We start from the raw sequence: 23345 nt of genomic DNA, 5'->3' as shown, positions 1-23345 counted from the left end.
ACCAACGAGACAACTCTCCACCAGAGACCGATTGGCGTAGAAGTTAGCAACTATAGGTCACCGTACGGCCTTCAACCTGATATTTTTTTTGTACAATAACCAAACATCATGACGATATATCAAACTATAAATAGCCCTAGTAAAGACAAGTTGTAAGCAACTATCACAGAGGGAGGGGGGGGGGGGGGGGGGGTGTTTATACATATACTAATTCCTCTTCTTTTCTATATCTATTAGTGAAAAATTAAAGCACATTCACACTGTAACCATTGTTCAAAAATATATAATTCTAAATGACCCATTTGAACGAAAGAAATTTGAAATAAAAATCTTTTATGAAATATTATGTTGCAAACTAGATGTTTAACAAGCCACAATCAATCAAAATACAAAGTGAAAGTTATCTGTATTATATATATGAGTATATATATAATATATTCCCCTTTCTTGTAAGATCAAAAAGAAGACAACAACATTTGCTAAATGAAAAACCAATTAACTTAAAATATACATCTCTGGTTTCATTATTTTCATAAACAAGAGTACGCGAATTACGACAGATCTTCATTTTAACCAGACTGAGGAAAAACTTATTTAGGACATTACACAATGTGTTAGTACCAAAAGTGTCTTCTAGATGTCTATTTGGGGTTTTGTTGTTTGCTTGCTGTCTCATTGATACATACCCCCTGCATATCCTTTTATTCATAACTGTTCCGTATTGAAGATATGCCTGTTTCAATAGGCACACCCGGGGCGACCCCTAAACTTAACTTTCCCCAAAACATAGTAAAGCCACACCAATTTGATTTTTAGTTCTTCGGACAAAAGCTCCAAAAAATATGGGGCGAGCGAGCGAAATTTTTTTGATTGTATATATTTCTTGAAAATGAGTTTTGTTGAGGCGGGTACTCTACAAGTGGAGCGAGCGGTATAATTTTTTTTTTAAATTGTGCAATTTAGAATTTTATGTACATATTAAAACTGGGTTTAAATTCAAAGAAAAGGAGGAGAAACATGCTCATATGCATATGATATGATATATTTGTGCCTGTAGTACAGTCTGTACCGTACCCAACTTTCTGGTTCACTTTGGTTTAGGATTATTTTGATTATTTTCGTCAAATAAGCTTTGACTGCGTGAATTTTCATTTAAATTCATACATGTGTATATATTAAGGAAGCATAGCGGATGAAGTTTAGCAAGAGGAATTATGTTAGTTAGGTAAATATATTGTGTGTAATACAATTAAAATATGTGTATATATTCCAAAAAATGCCCTTGAACAATATTAAATTTCTTTGGTATAGTTGTTTTCGTTATATGGTACTGATTGTTTATTGGCTGCTTGACATTTAGTTGGAACTATTTATCCATAATAGGATCAACATAATGAGTGAGGTGAATATTTCAACAAAATCCTGAGTAAAATAGTTATATTGCTATGCATGTAGATCTCAGTGTAATGAAACATTCCCTTAAAATACCTTAAGTTCTTTAACCACATTCACATGCATTATTCTGACTTGGCAAAGTACATTTTCCTTTTGCCCCTGAAACCTGCAATGTATTTCAAACTGGAAGTAATTGCACCAATAATACATCCCTAATTATTATTAGCATGCCAATCTCAATAACACCACTTCGGTCTCGAACGTTGGAACTTTTAAATTTTGCCCTTACAAAAGAGTTCTGATTGCATGTCAATAAACTAACGAGGGGATATGGGGTTTTCATCAAAATAGGATTAATCTGTTAATCTGTCATTTTTTAAAAAATCAGGTGCATTTAATATTAATTTCATCGAAGACAGATAGCTCTATTTATGTCTGTTGTAGTCTGAGATTACTCTGATGACCTTTTATTTACAAATCGATTTATCACACGTGCGTTTGAATCGATCGGCGCAATATATGCACAAGAAAAACGTCTATGAGAAAAAAAATGTCAAGGATAAACTAATTTTGGAGCGGCATGCGGCCCAAAAATTGGCGGAAGCGGTAACTTATTTTTTTTATTGAAGTCAATTTCTCCAAAACAGGAGCGGGAAAAATCCAAAGAACTATTAATCAAATTGGTGTGGCCTAATCACAAACTAATACATGTAAGCTAAGCAAAAGTTTCAAAGTCAATAGACCATGACTGAGGGAGCAGGGCCAAATAATCTCCATGGAAATGAGATGTGCCAATGCTATTACAACTGCATACCAAATATGAATGACCTACCACTTGTGGTTCACCATAAACTAGACCTAATCGCAAAATAAAAATTGTTGACGCCGCCGCCGCCGCCGCCGACGCCGCAAACACTATACCTATGTTTCGCTTTTTTACTCCGTCAAGGCGAGACAAAAATGGATTTTTGTCGAGCCTGCGACTTTTGTCACAGAAAGCTCGACATAGGGATAGTGATCCGGCGGCGGCGTCGGCGTCGGCGTTAGCTAACTTCTTAAAAGCTTTATATTTTAGAAGCTGGAAGATCTGGAAGATCTGGATGCTTCATACTTTGTATATGGATGCCTCATGTTACGAAGTTTTCGTCAGTCACATGTCCAATGTCCTTGACCTCATTTTCATGGTTCAGTGACTACTTGAAAAAAAAGTTAAGATTTTTTTAATGTTAAATTCTCTCTTATTATAAGTAATAAGATAACTATATTTGGTATATGTGTACCTTGCAAGGTCCTCATGCCCGTCAGACAGTTTTCACTTGACCTCGATCTCATTTCATGGATCAGTGAACAAGGTTGAGTTTTCAAGTCTATATCTTAGATCTATACTATAAGTAATAGGTCTAGTATATTCGGTGTATGGAAGGACTGTAAGGTGTACATGTCCAACTGGCAGGTGTCATCTGACCTTGACCTCATTCTCATGGTTCAGTGGTTATAGTTAAGTTTTTGTGTTTTGGTCTGTTTTTCTAATACTGTATGCAATAGGTCTACTATATTTGGTGTATGGAATGATTGTAAGGTGTACATGTCTAGCTGGCAGGTGTCATCTGACCTTGACCTCATTTTCATGGTTCAGTGGTCAAAGTTAAGTTTTTGAGTTTTGGTCTTTTTTTTTAACCCTTTCCTCCATAATGACGCCTTTTGACGCCACCCCCTTTACTCCATAATGACGCCTTTTGACGCCTCTGTATAGTACCTCAGTTGAAACACTTTGACTACGAAATGTCTGTATCAGACTTAATAAAATTTGTATCCAATATAAAACGGATATTCATAAGAATATCTGACTTGAATTGCATTGATGAAATATTTGTTTTCGCAATGCATTAATACTTTAAACGTGCCGATTTTTTTATAAATAGCCGTCGCCATTTTTTCGAGGTTCTTGTTGACAACCAAGTTTCAGAACACTGACATTGTCACGTTAACTACATTTATTGTTGGTTATTAATACCAACTGGTTATAAAATACCTAATAATCAATGTTTACGATACAGTTTGCGTAAAAAAAAATTTTCCGTAAGAAAAACTTAATTTTGCAACTCCGAGTGTTCACTGCCGCTTTTCTCGCTTTGGATTCGTACATTATTGCAACAAAAGCATTTTATTTTTAAACTTACGTTGTAATATCAGAAATTTAATGAACAACGCGGAGATATGCAGTCGAGTCCATACAATTCTTTTCTGACCCATAGAGTTAACAAATATAGCAACTTGTAAAATGTAAACATGTGTTTGGGGAATCCCATTATACGACTTCCGGCGAGTCATTAAGTGGGCGGGAACATACAAATTTTAATGACCACAAAAAAATCATTCAACGTACAATCTTTCAATGTTTTTGCTTATAGAAAGTGACATTTAAGTTTCAATCATAATTATTTTAAGTTCTTCAATTAAATTTACGAGAATAGCGAATTATGCAACAATATTCAGCATCCGTAAGTTGTGATTCTAAGCCCCGCCCACCAATAGAATTTACCGTTTTTACAGTGATGTTTACACAAACAAAAGATGATGAATATTTTTTCAGCGATGTTTATTTCAACAATCATAAAGGCATATGGTTCCGTGAACCACTTTGTTTTAGTAGTAACAATTTGACTAACAAATTACAGAGCCTTAACTTTGCGGTTCACTTCCCATTTATAAAATATGTCAGACTAAAAGAACAGACATACGTGCATTTTTCTCTTCACGATTTTCGCCGTATTTCGGGTTTCAGAGAATCAGAATGCGAGATAGAAGTAAAAATGTAGTTACTCATTTGATTAAAATCTACCTTAAATTTAAGCAACCAACTGATCAGCACATCTTATTATTAATGTTTAGTAGAGGAACAAGAGGGATATTAAATAATATTAGTATCCTAAACTTTAATGAAAGAACATGTCATGTTCATACATTGTATGTTACAAATTTTTTTCAAGTTGATTTTTGAGGAACTTGTTTTCTACTTCCACTGGCTGTTACTGACTAATATTTTGTTAGTCTGGGAGAAAACAAAATACCTATTGATAGTTATAATTAATTGGCTTTAAACTAGCTTTCAGTAACTGTGTACCCTTAGATCAATACTCACTCACTCACATGTTTTGTTTTTTTATTTTTTTTTATATGTACTTCTTGCCAATCTAATGAGTCAAGTCAGCCATTAAAGAGCAGGAGTTTGGATGGATGCTTAGCACTCCTATCGATTCAAGCCATTCAACGCAGACTTTTACATTTTATTCCTTTTTTTATGCCCCTGCCATAGCGGTGGGAGCATTAAGTTTTACCCTTGTCCGTCTATATGTACGTACGTACGTACGTACATCCCAAAATTGGTTTCCGTTCTCTAACTTGAGTTTGCCTCAACCAAATGTTATGAAACTTATACACAATGCTTATTACCACAAAACACAGATCAAATTTGAATTTGGGTAGTGTCACTTTAACCATTATTGAGTTATGCTATACACAATATTCATTACCACAAAACTAAGATCAAGTACAAATTTTTTGTTTCCGTTTTCTAACTTTATGTTGCCAAATGTTATGAAACTTATACACAATGCTTATTACTACATGATACAGATTAAGTACGAAATTTGGTGGCGACACTTTTACCATTCTAGTGTTATGTCCCTTTATTATCATAAAAATTGCTGAATTTTATGAGACTTACACACAACGCTTATTACCACAAAACTCAGATCAAGTTCAAGTTTGGGTAGCGTCACTTTTACCATTCTTCAGTTATGTCTCTTTATAACTATATGATATGCAAGCGGGGGCATCATATGTGTCCACATGCGGGAATTTCTCGCTGCATTGAAGACCTGTTGGTGACCTTCTGCTGTTGTCTGTTCTATGGTCGGGTTGTTATCTCTTTGACACATTCCCCATTTCCATTCTTAATTTTACTATCCACATTTATTGTCTATTTGAATCACTGCCCAAGTTTGTGTTGCTCAGTCTTAAGTTTTCTATATTGTGTTTTGTATACTGTTGCTTGTCTTTTTTCTTTTTCGTTGTTTACCATTGTGTTGTCAGTTTATTTCGACTTATGCGTTTGAATGTCCCTTTTGCCTCTCTTTGGGGAGTAATGTGCGCTCATAATCATAATTAACACAACCACATTATGTATGTTTCTGTCCAAAGTCAGAAGCCTATTATTCCGTGGTTGTTGTTGGTTGCTGTCTATCATCTTTTTGTTTACCCTTTTAGCATAAATCAGGCCGTTGGTTTTCTAGTGTGGATTGCTTCACATTTTGTCATAACATGCATAACACATAAACTATGAATGGTCATTGTCTTACATCCACATCATTTGGACTGTTGAAAAGTTGTCACATTGGCAATCTTACCACATTTCCTTATTTCATTATTGTATGCAAAACAGTCTACAGAAAGGTCTTTAGAAGACTAGCATTGAGAAGAGGTAAACAAATAAGGATTTATAAGGACCTCCTTCTGAATATGCATGAAATATTTGCCACTGGACGTGAAACAAGGAAGGGATTAGCTGAATTCTTTCAAGTTAATGTATTGTTATTTCTGGAGGGGAAGGGGTTTGTCTTTATAGGAAAAAACCTAAATTGAAATAATGTTTTTTTTTATAAATTCAAATTGTGATGAAACGCACAGCAGGGTATCAACATAGGAAAAAGTTTAATACCCTTCTAGATTTCAGGATTGATGTTACATTTTCGAGAGGATTTACAAAGAGAAACAGGCATATGCATAATCAGCATGTAACACCATTAACAATAACAGTGTCAGTGTTCCATTGAACACAACTAAAACCAGATGCAAAATGGTGTACAAAAATGTAATAAAAAGAAACTATACCACATGCTATTATTTTCATATTGCCTTTTCAAACTGTGATACTTATCACTACTGTAGTATACAAAAAGGTCTTTGTTAAACAACTTCACAAACATCATAGATTTTCTTTTAGAAACAAGATATCTGATAACTAATAATGCATTTTCTAATTTGTTGGCCTAAGCACCTACTTTTTAGTCTGATTCTTGGGCCTTATTTGGATGCTAGGAGCACACATATGATAAATCTTTTTCAAGTGCAATGTTGTGATAAAAAGTTTCCATTTGTTATCATCCAAAATATCTAACTGTCAACTGTTCATTTTTTACTTATTATACAGGATTTCAGTTGGTTGCTATGAACAGAAACTGTTGCTAGGGAAAAATAATGTACAATATTATTTTCCATAATATATTCCAATATATGAGTCATCTTGATTAACCTTTAAAAACCTTATTTTTAAATGTTTTCACCAGTTTTTTTTTAAATTCAAAATTTAATCACAATTTTCTTTGGTTGCTATGGAAATACTTCTGTTGCTATGAGGAAAAAAATAGACAATTTTTAAAGAAAATAAAGTTTCCATTCAGATTATTTATGTACATTCAATTCTCTCATTGTTTTCTTAGAAACAAATTGACATTACAAGATTTAACCCAAAATTTAACCATTTTAATTTTATATTTGGATAAATCTCATTATCTGTTACCATGGCAACAATATTAAAAAATTTTTTTTTAGTAAATTTTGAAGATCTGACTTAAATGTATAACTGACAAAAAATTTCAAATGTCTAACTGGTCTATTAGAGGTACAGTTAATATTTCATTAAAGTAAGCATATTTTCAGCATTTTAATGAAAAATGCTATGCAAATCAAGTATGTAAAAAAAAAATTTCCATGGAGGAAAGGGTTAATACCATATGCAATAGTTCAACTATAGTTGGTGTATGGAAATATTTTATGATCTATGTGTCAGTCACGCAGGTTTTATTTGACCTTGACCTCATTTTCAAGGTTCGTTGCTCAGTGTTAAGTTTTTGTGTTTTGGGTCTGTTTTTCTTAAACTATAAGCAATAGGTCAACTATATTTTTTGTATGGAAGAATTGTTAGCTGTACATGCCTGCCTAGCATGGTTTATCTGACCTTGACCTCATTTTCATGGTTCATTGGCCAATTTTTAGTTTACTTGGTTAATGTTAAGTTTATGTGACAGTTGTATCAAAGCTTTATATTTAGGACTATCAACATAATATCAATGATTAGTAAAGAATGCGAGACATTTCAGCGTGTGCACTCTTGTTAAACTATTAGTATTATTTAACTATATGGATTTAAATTATATAAACAAAGATACAGGTTAGTGGGCAAATTTTTTATTGGTATTACTTTTTCAAATAACGAGAGAGAGAGAGAGAGAGAGAGAGAGAGAGAGAAGAGAGAGAGAGAGAGAGAGAGAGAGAGAGAGAGAGAGAGAGAGAGAGAGATCACTTCGACTAATTAAGTTATATGTATAGTCTAGAAATGTTTTGTGTCTCTTTGACACATTCCCCATTTCCATTTTCATTTTCATTTGTGGTCAATAATTCAAAATCAGCTGTTAATTATCAAAAGATCGGTGCCACATGTGGAGCAGGATCTCCCTTTTTGAGTACCCGATATCACACCAGATTTAGAATGGGATTCGTGTTGCTCAGTCTTTAGTTTTATATCTTGAGTTTTATAGACTGTTGTTTGTCCTTTGGTCATTATTCATTTGCCACCTCTCCAGTGTCATTTTGTTTTCGTCTTATGAGACTGGAGTCGGTTTCACGAAAAATCTTACGACTAAGATTGATCGTAAGCCATGATCAATTCAGTATACTAATAGTCGTAAGTTTTATTGTGAATCTGACTCGTTGATATTCTTTTTGTACCATCCGCCTCTTTAGTATATGGACATGCTTTTTTAGGGTAGATTAACTGTATACCGCCATCTTGGATTGTAAAATAGTCTAGTTCTTTGCTTAATTCTGCAAATTTTGAGACAGATTGGCAATTAATGGGTTATACTGTTTATTAGAATAAAGAAAAATGAGTGATTTATTGCAGTAATCAAACTGATTTATCAAATACCAAATATTTGTGTTTGTTGGAATCAAATTATCAACTTAGCCTTTTAAGCGGGATAACTCAAATAGTATTTTTTTTTTATAAAGGAATGATAAGAGAAATTCTTAATGTTTACTAGTAGCAAGAAAACAAGGTCGGTCACCGTGACACCTTTTTTTCTTTTCATTTCCTTAAAGCATATTTTAAAACCTATCTTATTTTATCTCATAGATTTCTTTTTTATCATTTACAAAAATGTGTTTTCATGAACCATCTATGCAAATTTTGGTAATTTTGCACAACTAATAGCTTGAAAAGTAGCATAGTGACACATACTTTTAATTATATTTTTGAAAAATATCATGGAAAAATCTACATTCTAGCAAAGTATAAGAAAATTCTATCTGAAATATATACCAATAATCCACCTTAAAATATATCTGAATTGCGATGGTTACTAAGAAAGCAACTTGTTTGTATTGTCGGGTTGTTTCCTTATTGACGAATATCCTGGTTCTCCAAATAGAAATAAAGTTTGATTTGGATTAACTCAAAAAAGCATTACAACATTTTGTAATAAATTGCTTTTCAAAACGTATATAAACTTTGCACACCAACTTTTCTTTTCTGAATAATTTAGTCACGACGAATTGTATATTTGTATCAGGGCAGTTCAACGACTTTTTCTTTTTTCTTCTTAGTTCCAACTAAAACGTGTATTAAAGAAGTGTCATACAACAGAAAGACAGGTCAAAGTTCAACCCCAACATGGCTCTACTCTTCACGTAATGGTGTTGACCATAATCTGTTAACAATGTTTCGTACGAGGTATGAACAGAATCCATATTGGTGGGTATTCCTCGGAAAAGACTATCCAGTTCGTCATGTCGAAATATGGAATAGAAAACACTTCGGTAAGTAAATTAATCCCTGATGTTTGCAAAAATGTACAAAATTGGGAATAAAAATACTGGAAATCAAAGTACTCATATCTATTAAAATAATATTCAATGGCCATGTTATCTTAATATCAATCTGATTAAAATTCAGATCTATCATAACTCGCTTACGAGCATAACGAAATCACAGATATTTTAATTAGATTGTCTTTATATCGAATTGATGATGACTGGCTGATTTGTTACATGCACTTTGCAAATGATAGCGGATTGTTGAACAAGCTTATACATGTTATATGGACCTGGGCTCTCGGTCATAAAACTTTACTCAGTACTCGGAGTGCATGATTTGTGCTCGAAACACCAAATCCATGACTTTGATTGGTTGATTTCTAAGTCTGCAGTACGAAAATCGTGCTCGAAAGTTTTTTATCGCAAGGCCAGAACTTTCTTTTATAAAGAAAAAACTTTTCAGAAGTATTTAAAGAAGTTTTTGAGACAAGGGGTTAGATGAACAATTAAAACAAACGAGGATGGCAAACCGTCTTAATGCATACATAATAAAAAAGGGTGTTTTTACTAAAATGAGAAACGAAATCGAAACGAAACAAAATATATGACGTTTGATAAATTTACTTAAAACAATTCTAAAACGTTAATGGAAGGGTAACCAACATTCTCCAAGAAAGTAATGAATCGCTGACAAACTGTATACGACATTCTCCAAGAAGGCAATGAATCGCTGACAAACTGTATACGACATTCTCCAAGAAGGTAATGAATCGCGGATAAACTGTATACGACATTCTCCAAGAAGGTAATGAATCGCTGACAAATTGTATACGACATTCTCCAAGAAGGCAATGAATCGCTGACAAACTGTATACGACATTCTCCAAGAAGGCAATGAATCGCTGACAAACTGTATACGACATTCTCCAAGAAGGTAATGAATCGCGGACAAACTGTATACGACATTCTCCAAGAATGTAATGAATCGCGGACAAACTGTATACGACATTCTCCAAGAAGGCAATGAATCGCGGACAAACTGTATACGACATTCTCCAAGAAGGCAATGAATCGCGGACAAACTGTATACGACATTCTCCAAGAAGTTAATGAATCGCGGACAAACTGTATACAGCATTCTCCAAGAAGGTAATTAATCGTTGCATACTGTATATGACATTCTCCAAGAAGGTAATGAATCGCAGACAAACTGTAACCGACATTCTTCATGAAGGTAATGAATCGCAGACAAACTGTATATGACATTCTCCAAGAAGGTAATGAATCGCGGATAAACTGTATACGATATTCTCCAAGAAGGTAATGAATCGCGGACAAACTGTATACGACATTTTTCCAAGAAGGTAATGAATCGCGGACAACTGTATACGGCATTCTCCAAGAAGGTAATGAATCTCGGACAAACTGTATACGAAATTCTCCAAGACGGTAATGAATCGCTGACAAACTGTATACGACATTCTCCAAGAAGGCAATTAATCGCTGCATACTGTATATGACATTCTCCAAGAAGGCAATGAATCGCGGACAAACTGTAAACGAAATTCTCCAAGAAGGCAATGAATCGCGGACAAACTGTATACGACATTCTCGAAGAAGGTAATGAATCGCGGACAAACTATATACAGCATTCTCCAAGAAGGTAATGAATCGCGGACAAACTGTATACGACATTCTCCAAGAAGGTAATGAATCGCGGACAAACTGTATACGACATTCTCCAAGAATGTAATGTATCGCGGACAAACTGTATACGGCATTCTCCAAGAAGGTAATGAATCGCGGACAAACTGTATACGAAATTCTCCAAGACGGTAATGAATCGCGGACAAACTGTATACGACATTCTCCAAGAAGGCAATTAATCGCTGCATACTGTATATGACATTCTCCAAGAAGGCAATGAATCGCGGACAAACTGTAAACGACATTCTCCAAGAAGGCAATGAATCGCGGACAAACTGTAAACGACATTCTCCAAGAAGGTAATGAATCGCGGACAAACTATATACAGCATTCTCCAAGAAGGTAATGAATGGCGGACAAACTGTTTACGACATTCTCCAAGAAGGTAATGAATCGCGAACAAACTGTAACGGCAGTATCCAAGAAGGTAATGAATCGTGGACAAACTGTATACGACATTCTCCAAGAAGGTAATGAATTGCGGACAAACTGTATACGGCAGTCTCCAAGAAGGAAATGAATCGCGGACAAACTGTATACGACATTCTCCAAGAAGGTTATGAATCGCGGACAAACTGTATACGGCAGTCTCCAAGAAGGTAATGAATCGCGGACAAACTGTATACGACATTTTTCTAAGAAGGTTATGAATCGCGGACAACTGTATACGCCATTCTCAAAGAAGGTAATGAATCGCGGACAAATTGTTTTCAACATTCTCATAGAAGGTGATGAATCGCGGACAAACTGTATACGGCAGTCTCCAAGAAGGTAATGAATCGCGGGCAAACTGTATACGGCATTTTCCAAGAAGGTTATGAATCGCGGACAAACTGTATACGGCAGTCTCCAAGAAGGTTATGAATTGCGGACAAACTGTATACGGCAGTCTCCAAGAAGGTAATGAATCGCGGACAAACTGTATACGACATTCTCCAAGAAGGTTATGAATCGCGGACAAACTGTTTACGCCATTCTCAAAGAAGGTAATGAATCGTGGACAAATTGTTTTCGACATTCTCATAGAAGGTAATGAATCGCGGACAAACTGTATACGACATTCTCCAAGAAGGTAATGAATTGCGGACAAACTGTATACGGCAGTCTCCAAGAAGGTAATGAATCGCGGACAAACTGTATACGACATTCTCCAAGAAGGTTATGAATCGCGGACAAACTGTATACGGCAGTCTCCAAGAAGGTAATGAATCGCGGACAAACTGTATACGACATTTTTCTAAGAAGGTAATGAATCGCGGACAACTGTATACGCCATTCTCCAAGAAGGTACTGAATCACGGACAAACTGTATACGACATTCTCATAGAAGGTAATGAATCGCGGACAAACTGTATACGGCAGTCTCCAAGAAGGCAATTAATCGCTGCATGCTGTATATGACATTCTCCAAGAAGGCAATGAATCGCTGACAAACTGTATACGACATTCTCCAAGAAGGTTATGAATCGCAGACAAACTGTTTATGACATTCTCTCTCGCGGACAATATAAAAATCCCAGGACATACACACTAAAGAACAAAACTCTTTTTCTAAATATTTCTTTCTCTTGCATGAAAAAGCACAATAGTAAGAACAAATCGCAGATATTTAGTGAATTATATAATTTCTGGAATGAACGAATAATTCAATTCAATTCAATTCAATTCAAATGTTTATTGCCATATAAACTTTAAATAATAAGTTTGTTACAAATATAAAATAAGTATACAATATAACTGAAATTCACATATATATACACAATAATTTTAAAACATGAAATTGTCCAGAGTCCCCTGTCCTCAGTTCTAATGACTGTGGTGGTGTTGATGGATTGAGTATAAAAAATCACCTTTTTTTTCATCAGACAAATCTTTAACAGAAAAATTTATTTCCAAATTATCAAAAGAGTTGTCTCTCAATTACCTATTTAATTAACAATCGAATAAAACATGTTTTTCATCTTCTAATATGTTACCTTAAATGGATAATCTCTGTTCTCTATGAATATTAGAATATCTTCCTTCTTCTATTTTTAAACTATGGAAACTAATTCTTAGTTTTGTTATTAATTTTCTGTATGTAAAGTTTGGTTTTCTTAATTAAGGTTACACGATACCGAATGACGTTACACCACGAGTTATCATTCCTGAAAGCTAAAAGTGTACCCAGTTAGGACGACATAAAATTAATGAATTATTAGAAAATTTCCGACAGAGGGAATGAAAATAAAATAACAAACACCATTCAGATCCCGTTACATTTTTTTTCAATTCCTCAAAAATAACGTTATTCTGTATTCCGTAACGTCACTTATCTTTGTCAATTTCTAAGCGTATCGGTCATCTTTGAAGCGATTTATCTAAAAAACTAGGATGGTGACATATATTTTTTTATACATGACCATGTATGGATTTGGTATACAATCCTGGATATTATGTTAGTTTTTAGTTTTTCTCCGTATATGAGAAAATAGCCATCCATTGAAAAATCTAGAAAAGTAAGTCGAAAAAAAGGCATCTTCCCTCGATAATATATCTATGTAAATTTGGCGCCAAAATTGACATTTACTTATCAAAATTACAAAAAAACAAGCATGGTGACCCCCATTTTTTATTTCATATTCCGATGTAACTCGAATCAAAGTACAAGTGTGTCCAAAATTTTAGAAATCGGGAGATATGCCATTCGGTATCGTGTTACCTTAAATAGTCTTCAAAATATAAATTTGGTTTAAGGTTCTCATATAAATAAAGTTTACTTTTTTCATTATTTTTTTGCATCTTATTATGAATCAAATTTTCAAAGTAGTTATTCATACCTTAAAATAAATAAATGTATTTCATTTAAAGGTTATATAAAAACAAGCTCTAAAAAGTACTTTGAAAATTTTTATATAACCTTTAAATGAAATACATGTATTTATTTTTAGGTATGAACTAGTATTTTGTTGTATTTGTGCCTTACATCTAAATTAAGTTCACAAAGAATAATTTTTACAAAGGTAAATCAGGAGTTTACTCCTTTTGTGTCTACGTCTTTGCTAAGCATGTTACTTAAGCTTCTTTCAAAAGAGGATTTATCTTACAACATTCAAATCTCTTTGAATATAATAATGTTTGTGTTTTAATACTAAATTCTATAGGAAGTCTCCCAAATTCAGCTTTAGTTGCAAGATTAGAATCATTCTTTTTATTTCCAAGTAAAAAGATACAAAATTCACAATGTATTATATTATATTCATAATATTTTTTCAGTGTGGACTTGTTCCATCAAAGCTTGAAATATCTACTTCTTTTCCAGAATTTAAAGCTCTATCTTTTGCTCTAAAACATATATATATATATATATTCCTAACATCACTGAAGAGACATTAATTGTCAAAATCCGGATATGGTGTACAAAAACCTTTGCACCTTTTCTTTGCGGTATACCATCTTTTCCGCAAGTTTATTGTTTTCTGTTTAGTATTAAATTTATAATTAAGATCCATTTATTACATCTGTGATCCGTTTATTTGGCAATCGCCAATTGCAGTCAGCAGGGTTTAAGAACATTTGTTGTTCGACCTGTTAGTCAAATGCGTTTTGTTAAAATTTACTTTTTCACTTTTTTGGTCTTTTGGAAAATGTTGTTTGTGCTGTATTTAGACCCCTCTAACAATAAATTTGTTTTGCATGCACACGTATAAAAATTGCGGTTTTTATCCAACGCAATCATAGGTTTGAACGTTGTTTTCAATTTATACTTTTTTTTTTTATTTATTTATTTATTTTTATATATATATATATATATATATGTGTGTGTGTGTGTCTAAATAGTTTACTTCATAATTGGTTTTATGAGGGAATCAAAGAGGTGGCATGCCACTTTGACTGGTAAATTATTCAAAGACTTTGTATAAGCTTTCAAATCTAATAAAGCTTTTTTGGCCTTTTTTTACTAGTTCAGATCTTTAGTTCTCTATGAGACAGGTTGCCATTACATTTAAGCCTAAAAATGAATATTCTGATACATTGTCAATGTTAGTGTTTTTAAAACATACAGCTATGGTGGTTCTAGTCTTGATCATCCTTATAAGTATGATCGATTTTGTCTATTCAATATTTAATTCTATCTGCCATTTATTACATTATATGGCTAAATTATTGAGACCATTCTGAAGTCCTATTTTAGTTTCTTACAATATTAATAAGTCATCTCCAAAAAGCAGGCAACTTGTTTTTGAATCTATGATTCTCAGAGGATAACATAAATCATTTTCAAAGACCTCTGTAATATCATTAATGAAAATGTCAAATAAAATAGTGAATTACCTTGTTTTACCCTAGCTTGTAATATTAAACACTTCAGTAGCCATGTTTTGTATTTTAGTGAAGACCCAGTGTCATCATATTGATGTTAAAAAGTTTCTTTCCTACCCCCATATTATAAATATTGAACAAAAGAGCATATCTCCATACAGAGTCAAATGCCTTTCTTAAATCTACAAAAACAAGCATAAAATTTCTTTTTTTATATACTTATTTATTAGAGGTTTAAAACGAAAATGCTATCTGCAGTTCTGTGGTTCTCTCTAAAACCAAATGGACTGTTACTTAATTGGTCATCTATATTTTTAGAGTTGCATTGAATACTTTTGCAAGACAAATAATCAAGGAGACTCCACTGTAGTTATTGGGTTAATTTTTATCACAGATTTGTGCAATGGGACTTAAATAACTTTCTCCATGTTTTGGGGTATTTTTCTGTTTGTAGAATAACATTAAATATTTTTACATAATTTTTAAATTAAATCATAAATGGTTTAGGATATTATATAACTTTATTTATTATTCTATCTCGGGCAGCAACTTTCCCTAATTTAAGTCCTTTCATAACTTTTTTTTTTATTTCTGAGAAACTGAATGGTTTATCTGTTTCTAGATTTTCTATAATATTATTTTCTATTTCCCTTTGGAATTTGTGTTTGATTTGCTTGATCCATTAAGGTAGATAGGGTGTCTTCCTCCATCTTGGATTTTGAAATACCAGAAAACAATTGGTCTACTTCTATAATAAAAAGGTGCAAATGCGTAGAAAAAGATATAGTTCCTTACATTTTCTACTTTAATTTCATAAAAAAGCCATTTGCCAATGTAATAAAAAGAATAACTGGGTCATTTTAAAAAAATGTCGAATTTTGAAATTGCAAAATTGATTTAAAGTTTCTTATTCAAACAACCCTCGTCATTAGCAAATCAAAACAAACAGTACTTGTAGAACAACATATATAAAAAGATGCAATCTTGAAAATGTCATACAAGAATATATTGAAACATTTTTTGATAGGGGGTGCAATATTTTGTCACTCCTGTTACCATGTTCAAAAGAAATTTCGGGTTATTTAGAAAAGTTTTCGATAAAATTTTAAGCTTTTTTTTCGTAGCCAATAAGATGGTTTACAAGAGTAAAAACTTCTAAATATATTCATTCTGTGAAATAATAGATTATTTGCCAATTTTCCATGTTGTACTGAAAAATGCATCTAAAAATTGGTTTTCAAAGGTTATAAAAATAACCACCAATAATGCAAGTCTAAGATAGCAATTCATAATGTTCAGCATTTGTTCTCTTTTTCAAATAAACCCAACATTAAGTAAATCCCTCGCACGTTGGTTTGTCTTTATTTTATTGGTAACAGGAACGTACGTTGATGATATATCACTATATTAAGTGGTAGCTTAAATCTAATAATTGAATTTTACAATAATAATGATTTTAAAGTCAAAATTATGTCACTTATAATTTTAAGTATTATTTTTTACTAAATGTCTTGAAATTTCTTTTCTCTACACTGTTATACAAGAAACGTGCTGTGTTAAATGTTTAGGTTACTTTGCGCTTTTGAAATCAACACTGACTAGTTCAATATTCATAGAGAGAAAAAATAAACGGCTGATTTAAGTAGCGGTAACAGGATGGACATGAACTTCATGTACGCTGATTGAATATCGTTTGTAGAAAAAATGTTACGTATAATAATAAAGAAGCTACGATTTTTCGCTAGAGTAATTATTAAAGTTTTTTGCTGATATCAAGGCGATTAGAAAATAGGAAAACAATCATTTGAAATGTGTTACTCGGACACTGTACGCACATAAATTACGCAAAAATCGGACTTAAATATATTTTAATCTTATCAAAATAGATCTGAATCGTGTTTATAAATCCTACAAACTTTAATTTAAACACTTACAACTGCATTTTGCATTAGAAATAAAAATTTTAGCATGGGTGTACTGAAAATTCGACATTTTTTAAAAATGACCCATCTAATCAAGGAATTCAAATATCGAAAAATATTCAACTCGTGACCGAACAACACTGATAATTAACTCATGCGCTACGTGAATTAATGTGCTGTTCGGTCACTCGTTGAATATTTTTCTCTATTTGATTCGATTAGTTATTCTATAAGACTTTTGTTGTAAACTTGTGATGTTATTATTTGATAGATTTAATACTGGCCATACTAAATATACTTATTAACTTTCCAATTCAAGGGACCAATGAATCTTTTAATTCACATAAACACTTGTATAATTGTAAAAACTCCTTGTAAGACTGCGAATACTCTCGGGCTTTTCCCAACGCCTATGTGAGCAATATGCCCCCCCCCCCCCCCAAAAAAAAAGGCACCTTTGCTAATCGTCTCAGTGTCTTTTTGTCTCCAAACTTTGTGAAAAGGTGCGTTTTTTACCAGCTGTACATGTACATCATGTCCAACTCAAATTAAAACACCAAACAAACCCATCCCCGATGACCAAAGTTCAAATTAATATGAATCTAAAATCGAAATGTTTGTCCAGTGCGCGACTTGTTGTGGGGAACATAGAAATACAGGGCGTCCGTGCGTTTGTCCGCCCGGTCTTGTTAGCTCTCTCACGTGTACAATTTTTGCAAGATTTTTATAAAACTTGCATATTAGGTTTATGTATCAGAATTGTTGCTGATAAGTTTGAAATCAGTGATTATCATATTATTTTTTAAAGGGTTTTGCCCTTCGAAATGTTAATTATATCGGAAATTGCATTGCAATTGCTCTCAAGCCTGCAAAATTCTCTATTTACGATATTTATGGGGGAAAAAAATCAAAGAACAAACAATTTGTTTTAAAGTTATAATGGCCATTGACAGATACAATATGTACAACGCGGGAAAAGGGGGGAAGGGGGATTGGAACTCAGTTCTTTTATTTAGTTTGTTTTTTGCGTTTGAATAAACTAAGTTAATGAAAATATCTTTTTACAACTTGTTTCGTTCGAAGCGCTTTTCTGGATTTACCTTCATCGAAGCACTGATCATTCATTTAAAGTGAGGCCACAGGTTTTTAATGAATTGTTTGATTGTAAATTTCGAGAGATAATTTATTTCAGAATGGAATTGAAAGAAAAAAATGTAACGGGATCTGAATGATTTAATTTCATTTCGTCCTAACGGAGTGCACATTTAGTATTGATATCCCATATGATTAAGCTTTTGTTAAATTTCTTCTTATTCCGATGTAGCTGTCCTGTTTAGACTGTGTCTATAAGATTACAATGCTAGTAGTTTATTTTAAACAAGCTTCCGAAACCATATCAGATTTATTCTGTACAGTCTAATAAATTTCAAAGACTGTTTACACTTGAAACAAAGGGAAAGTTGTTCGGCAAAATAGCTAAGTTCAACTACTCTTCTTTTTCCATTCCATGCCAACAAACCATTTTCTGTCTGAGTTTCCACGTCTGCTTGTACGGTGCCTTTTTTCTCTCTAAATTCTATCGGTATCCTTTCTTAAATAAATTTCCACATTCTATTTTGCTAACGACGTTTTTCGGTGTCCATTTAAAAACGACTGAGCTTCTTAGCGGAATTGCATTACTTGTGGTACCATTCCCCATATTGTCACACATTATCATGCGTTTCTATAATTTGGATTTCTGCTTTAAAACAAAATTTCATCGGGAAACGACGTGCATCATTAAGGTGGTACCCAACACCTTGACTAATATTAATTTGGCTCGTTTAATTTTCATAAAATTTTGACAAAATGTTTACTTTGACCCTTTGACAAAAATATAAAAATTTCAAAAAATTTGAACCAACCACTTTATCAGAAAAATTTCATTGGTTATATAGCAGTTTGACAAACACTAATTTTGATCATTGAGAAGCTTAATATATCCTTAACAATACAACGTGATTAAAACGTTTAGCTGATTTTTACAGAGTTATCTCCCTGTAGTGTTAGGTACCACCTTAATAAGAATGAAGTGGAAAAAAACCAACCAAGAATAAAAAGGTCAGCCTGTTATACATAAAAACACATATAGATAAATCGTACAAATACTTACTTATCAATAGAAACAGAACATTAAAAAGTATATATTTAAATGAAAAGAATGAGAAGAAGAATGGGAGGAAGACGACGAAGCAATCAATGTCAAATAACGTATTGCATCAAATCCCTCAACACTCTTGAAAGGTTAATACGTGTGATTTTTTTTTCTAAGTTTTGTCCCCAACAAAAATGTAATTTGTTTTGTGATTGAATATGATACGGATGGAAAGCGACGCTAAAATGACGGTATCTTTTATATATAATCATATATATTTTGCAAATTTGAAATAAAGAAACATTTATCTTTCAACTATTTTATACAGTTGGAAAGCAAGTCCTTGGAAACGTCCGTTGTCGTCAAGCTCTATCAGCAACAATAGCAGGGGGAATTAATTAGGTGGCGCTACAGTCGTCGGTGACGTCAAAAAGTCCGCGAAATAAATCGGCTAAAATCGACGTTTAAATTAATTTTTTCAACTTGTCACGCTTTTATTATAATCGATTTTTAAAGTTTGTAGATTTTGTGAACACTATAGTTTCAATACGACATTGAAACATTGTCGAAAATAACTTTTATTTGCTATTACTTTATCCTGTCCGTTCTAAAAATGATCAGCCATCTTTTTTGTTCGCCCAAAACGTCGAATTTATATAACTTGACGTTTGCGTATCCAAATACGGAATAGAACGTTAAAAATCTTAAATGAAACCGGGTAACCTATTTCAATTTCTACACAATTATGAAGCCATCATTTTTTACTATTATACATCAATTTTGGTGACCACCAGTCATGTCAATTTGTACCTGGTTTTGGCTGCGTTTCTACTTCAAAACAGTAAAGTTCAACTTCTTTTCATTGTAGATCTACCTGTTTCCAAAGTACTCTAAAATACTGATTTTATTATAGATATGAATGAAATTGTGATTAAAAATTGTTGTTTTTCACAATTCCATACGATATCTCCATTTTAAAGTAATTAAACCCCTTTTTGATCCCCTACACAAATTGACGGTGACATTGTTTTCTTTTTCAACATACGTCATATATAACGTTTACAAAATATGTGTCAGGGTCATGTGCATAGTGAAAATTTACACATTGGACAAGTGAAACAACAAACAAAGTTCTTCTTTATGGCGTTTGAAACAATAGGTCTAAGAAAATTTCATTTATACTGGAAGCAAATATGACAAATTAATGATGGCCTATGAATAAACAAAAGCACAAAAATAGCAATAGAAAATGCATTGCAAAGAAAATTTCTGGAGGAAAAAACATATGAAAAAAGGAAATGAAGGTCAGTTAAAAGTATATTTATATTTTATAAGTTAAAAACCTTGCTTATCAATTATCTCTTTACTAAGTAAGCTACATTAATAAGAGCAAACACTAGCTTTTTAAGTCTAACAAGAAATTAATTCATAGAGATGTGTGCTTACAAAATTGAATTTATTCAAATGGCAAAATCTTGTCTAATTTAATCATCATTGATCATTATTAAAGTAAAATGCACAAGATTTGTCGAACCAACTTTCATTTCTGAGATTAATATCCAATTATTCAGGTAAAATATACAATACTTTGTTTATAAATATGTAAAGCAGCAGATACAGCAACCTGAAGAGAAGAAGCCCCAATTTTTTTTCAAAATGTTTACTTTCATAATCTATAAAATGCAAAAGTTTAAAACAGCCTTCCAAGACGTCATAATTATTTGGACTATAAAATACCCTGAGAAATTGGACAAGGGCTACTGTGCTAGCTAATCTTATAGTTGAATTTTACATAATAATGATTTTAAAATTCAAAATTATGTCACTTTCATTTATAATTTTAAACATTATTTTTTTACAGAATTTTTGTCATTTTTTTGGTAAACTTATCCTTTTTCTGTATGATATTTTCTAGGCAGTACTGTACTGTTCAACTAAGAAATATAGGCTTGAGTTAAAAGGTTTTTTTACTTTGAAGAAACTAAACTGTTACTCTTGGTCCCACTTTATCAAAATATAAAATATAAATGGTCAGTACTATTTTTTTTCAGAATTGTATACAGTCTGTTTTATTGAATTAAACATTGTTAGAAGTAGTTACATTAGGAGTGATTCCATATCCCATTATAAAAAATTACAAACTGAAAGTAAATTTCATCAGCCAGGGCTAATTGATATCAATTCAGCTAGGTTTCTAGATCTAATTTTTACCAATTTTTTTTCTTTTAATTTTTACCTGTAATCCTTCTCTGAAAAGTAGAGAAGTATCTCTTCTTAATATTATAATAACATAGTTGTTAATCGTCTTTCTTTTTTTTTCTTCTTGATTTTTGTAAAATAAACTCCTTTTTATTCATTTTGGTGGGTTTTTATTTTTTACTGGTGATATCAAGGGGAGATAACCACTTGCACAAATCGGCAAAAAAACCACCGCTTCGTGTTGAACATAACTTGACGTTTGCGTATCCAAAACTGTATTGCCTAGATATTCATATCGAGTGTTTGTCTCAATGAGATGCTTTATCAAATTTAAATTCAGCCCATCAACGGCATCATTTTTAGTTTCCTCGAAAATATTTAGATTTTTCGATCAGGAGCCTTGACAATTTTCACACAAACTTCAAGTTTGAAGATAAAATAAAGAATAAAGGACTTTGAGTTGATGTGTAAGTTTTGACGAGTTAAAACTATGTATATTCAAGATTATTTTGATCAATAAGTTTTTACTATGACAGTGGTATTTTAGTGAGTAAAAGTGAGGTTTGTCTCATCCGTAGTTTTACTGAATTTTCACGGTCACGTGACTCTATTTTTGCTGATAGACTTGGGGTCAAACCGTGACCTGCTTTCCAACTGTTAAGTTGTTATAAAACATAAGGTTTTACGTTTGTCGTTTGCCGTCAATTTCATGGATGTCGACAACAGCAGGAACGAGAACTCGTGGCATAACGTCATTCGGTATCGTGTAACCTTAAGTTTCTGACAAGAACATACTACTACTTTAGTCCGCATGAAATTGAAAGATTGAGTGATACATGTCAAACATGTTGAATTGAAAAATCCCTCTTGCATGTATTGTTAGAATGACAGGCATACAGTGATATTCTGAACGTTTCTTTTCTGATTTGCAGGAAATTCTTTTTAATGCAGGAACTGGTATATTTGTTCAGAGTTGCCTCATGATTATGTATTTATACTGCCTGCACAGTGTTGAATATTTTCATATTAATTTTAGGTACAAGACTCCGTGAAATGGAAATTACGGTTGGTCGAAATTTAGGAGCCATGGAGCTATGCCAGAGATACAGAGGCCCGGCTAGGGATGGACAAAAGTTAATTCTGAAATGCAAACACGCTGTATCAGGCCATTTTGTCAAGATTGCCATAAAAGGCAAGGGATGCTTAAATCTAAATGAAGTTAAAGTGTATGCGAATTTCAAGAAATGTTGAATTAATTTAATAAAGATGAAATCTGCTCTTTTTTGTTTTTGGTTTTATAAGAGAATGCATATATCATTCAGTAAGGTCTAGATCACTAAGCTGCTGATAGAACACCTGCTGATATAGCACCATCAGCTGGCAATATGGCACCTTTTTGGTAAAGGAGTAAGCCCAGTAAGACCCCTTTTTGGCCCCAAAATATAGCAGTTTTAACAAATTGTTAAAATGTAAATTGTTAGCTATTTATTGGAAAGAAGAATACTTCTGTTACATAAAGATGGGCTGTTTTTGACAATACAATGCACATGTATCGGGTACTAGCATCATTAAGTCATGCTAAATTACTGAAATCTTCGAAATTTTAGCATTTTGGTTAATTTTTAGACGGTTTCCGTCTGAAATGGAAGTGGCCGCATTTGTGTTCATTCTTAATATTTAAATGTAAGTTGTATTTGATGATAATACATAACATATATAAAGGTTGAGAATGAACACGGATGCGGCCACTTTCATTTTTGACAAAAACCATCTGAAAAGTGACATATTATGGCATATTTGATAGATTTTTC

General features: G+C 32.7%; 1 long non-coding RNA gene across 3 annotated transcripts in view; it reads left to right on the top strand.

Moving 5' to 3' along the window:
- LOC127718456 (uncharacterized) overlaps positions 1–22810 on the top strand; it is a 97416-nt gene extending 74606 nt beyond the window's left edge. For all 3 annotated transcript variants that reach the window (XR_007989839.1, XR_007989837.1, XR_007989838.1), the window contains exons 3-4: positions 9061–9273; positions 22571–22810. This is a non-coding gene — a long non-coding RNA (uncharacterized LOC127718456). The remainder of the gene's footprint in view (positions 1–9060; positions 9274–22570) is intronic.
- The last annotated feature ends 535 nt before the right edge of the window (positions 22811–23345 follow it).

Source organism: Mytilus californianus, unplaced genomic scaffold, assembly GCF_021869535.1.
Source record: "Mytilus californianus isolate M0D057914Y unplaced genomic scaffold, xbMytCali1.0.p SCAF_10, whole genome shotgun sequence".
NCBI lineage: Eukaryota > Metazoa > Mollusca > Bivalvia > Mytilida > Mytilidae > Mytilus > Mytilus californianus.
The sequence above is the reverse complement of the archived record's forward strand: the minus strand, read 5'-3'. Positions and strand labels throughout refer to the sequence as shown.